At 36.8% G+C, this 2,897-nt stretch overlaps 1 protein-coding gene and 1 long non-coding RNA gene across 5 annotated transcripts in view; both read left to right on the top strand.

The window, feature by feature from the left end:
• grid2 (glutamate receptor, ionotropic, delta 2) overlaps nucleotides 1–2,897 on the top strand; it is a 503,599-nt gene that overhangs the window by 28,425 nt on the left and 472,277 nt on the right. The gene's annotated exons all lie outside the window — the stretch shown is intronic.
• Nucleotides 1,858–2,897, top strand: part of LOC116689193 (uncharacterized) — a 22,626-nt gene continuing 21,586 nt past the window's right edge. The window contains exon 1 of the long non-coding RNA XR_004331941.1: nucleotides 1,858–1,870. This is a non-coding gene — a long non-coding RNA (uncharacterized LOC116689193). The remainder of the gene's footprint in view (nucleotides 1,871–2,897) is intronic.

The raw sequence follows: 2,897 nt of genomic DNA, 5'->3' as shown, positions 1-2,897 counted from the left end.
GTTTGTGAACAGTGCCAGCCCTAGCGTTGCCAATAACAACAGTCAACAGTTTGACTAACCACTTCAGCCTGTTCCTGTCTCTTAAGTCGAGCTGTTTAGTGTGTGTGTGTGTTTCTGTGACTCCAGAGGTTGAGAGAAGGAAGACTCCCCTGATCAGGTCACATCTGCAACACAAATACAGATAACCCCATCGTTTTCCTCACCCACTTACGACACCCACTCTGAGAATGTATTTATGTATGGCAGTTTCAACTCTCCAGAAACAAACACAAGCCTTTTGTTATTGAAATCAGTGTGATTATCAGTTGTTGCTGAATAGGAAGTGAGTCTCATTTTCTGTACAAAGAAACACAGATGAAACCTTGATTTCACCACATTGCACAGTCTGGCCTTTAAAAGGATGACACTGCAGAGCTGTTGAATAGAAGTCAATCTTTTTTGTGTGTGTGAATTGTTTCTGAAGGACTTTAGGTTTTTAAGTCTTTGTAACTCTCTGTCACTGAAGTGTATTAGGCCAACGTGAATGTGACTGTGTCTGATGAGACCGGACAATTAGACAGGTAGTAAACACAATGTCACACAATCAGTACAAAGTTAATAACAATAAACTCATGGCTAAGAGTATGAAAATAAGACCAAGATTTTATAAACTGGAATATAGTTCAACAACAAGAAAACAACAGTGATGGCTGAAAAGTAATAACTGTAACTGGAGAGCGATTGGCAGACTAACAAACATAAAAGAAGAGAATATAGAGTGACAGAACTTCAATTCAGTAAAACTGCTGTTGCTCACAGTATTATATTTCATTTAATGTTTGAATTAGGGCTGGGCAATATAGGGAAAATCAAATATCATGAATATTTTTGCCCAAATACCTCAATGTCAATATTGCTACGATATTGTTTGGTTGACTATTGGTGCTTTAACAAAATGTTATTTACACAATGAGATTTTTGATAAATAATCTCCAGAACTGATTTAATGACTTGGTGGGTTAAAGTAAATAATAGAACAGCTAGAACAGTCTGGTAAGTTGAGAAAATTACATTACTTTACTGTAAGGCAACCTGTGAAACCAGGTAAAGACAACACTTACAACACCATATTACAATATCACGACATATCCAAAATCTTAGACAATATCAAGTCTCATATCGCAATATTGATACAACATCGATATATTGTCCAGCCCTAGTTTTAATGAAACAAACCACAGACAAAAGAACCTGAATAAAACAAAGACACCATGAAAAGGCAGAATCACAGTAGGACAAAGCAGGCATGAGAAAATATGAAAAGGTAGACTGAAACCCCGAAAAATGAAAGATCAGAACAAAAAAGAAATCCTACGGAGATGAGACAGCGAGTAACATCTATGAGGAGATGGATGCCACGGAAGAGAGTCATACTTGCCAGTGCGGGTGCCTGCCCTCTAATGTAGATAAAGACAGGCAGGATAGCAGGAGATGAGCTGAAGATAAAGCCAAGGATCAGAGAATGCGGGGTGGATGATAAATTGAAATAAACCGATGGTTTCACATGATACAGGAAATATGGTTGAAATTTAGAAGACAATAGAAAAAGGATAGACTGGTGGAAGCAGGAGTAAACAAAAGAAGATGGATACAATTGAACAGGGGAAGGGTAGGGGTGGAATGATAGAGATGTAATTTAAATGAAATGAGGCAGAATAGCCATAAGAAATCCTGAGAGATAAAAAGAACAAATATATGATTATATGAAATAATATGATACCAAATATGAGTGAAGTTATTATGAAGTTAACTTTTTTGTGTTGATTTGTGAGTAAAGTAGTGGAAACAACACCATGATGACATAGGGTGAAGGCAGGCTACACAGTGTATAGTAGATTTGCACTAAACGGTTAGGAAACACACCTTTTATTTCATGTGAATGAGATCCAAGCTGATTGTGTTTCCCACATAATTTGAATATGTGGTGGTAGCTGAATTAAATTTTACTTTATTATTATACATATTTTCAATCTTTTTTGTTTCATCTTTTTGTTACTGTTTTGATAGCTTGATTTAGATGGAATCTGGAGGGAACGTCAAGCCTGGGGCCGCAGTCCGTAGATTAAACTTTGAATCGCACCTTTATAAAAATAGTATACTTTACAAGATAAAAAAGAAGCTGTAGCATATTTACATTTTGCCCGAGTTCTCAGTTAGTTGCAGATGGCTCTGAATAAGGAGGTTGTCTATTCCTAGACCAAAATAGCAGACTAACGTGTAATCAGCGAGAACACAGTGTCTGTGTGAATGCATCAACACTTTCATTCAACTTCTATTTTGCACCCTCAAATTAGTATTTCATTCAGTGTTATTGATTCATTGATTAAACATCAAATTAACACTGACACAATATGAACCAACACAGCTTTATATTCAACAGAATTCTATGGTAACCTGCCAGCAAAACAGAACATCAATATCAGCGCTTTTCATACTGATACTAAGTTAGGCTTCAATTGATAGCGCGAACAATCACCAAGTCAAGAAAAGAAAATCAAACCGCTCCAAACAGACAGTAAAAAAGAAGTTGTTACATTACTGTATGTGCAATCAAAAGAAACTGCTGTGAATTAACTTGGTTTATTTGACAGCAGCTTTTTCTGTAACTTGGCGTGCTGGAAATGATGACATTGACATTAAAAGAAAAAATAACAAGAACCATGATACAAACCAAACCAAGGGTTTGTGAACAGTGCCAGCCCTAGCGTTGCCAATAAAAACAGTCAACAGTTTGACTAACCACTTCAGCCTGTTTCTGTCTCTTAAGTCGAGCTGTTTAGTGTGTGTGTGTGTTTCTGTAACTCCAGAGGTTGAGAGAAGGAAGACTCCCCTGATCAGGTCACATCTGCAACACAAAT

Source organism: Etheostoma spectabile, chromosome 5 (assembly GCF_008692095.1).
Source record: "Etheostoma spectabile isolate EspeVRDwgs_2016 chromosome 5, UIUC_Espe_1.0, whole genome shotgun sequence".
Taxonomy (NCBI): domain Eukaryota; kingdom Metazoa; phylum Chordata; class Actinopteri; order Perciformes; family Percidae; genus Etheostoma; species Etheostoma spectabile.
Note: the sequence above shows the minus strand (reverse complement) of the source record. Positions and strands in the feature narration are given on the sequence as shown.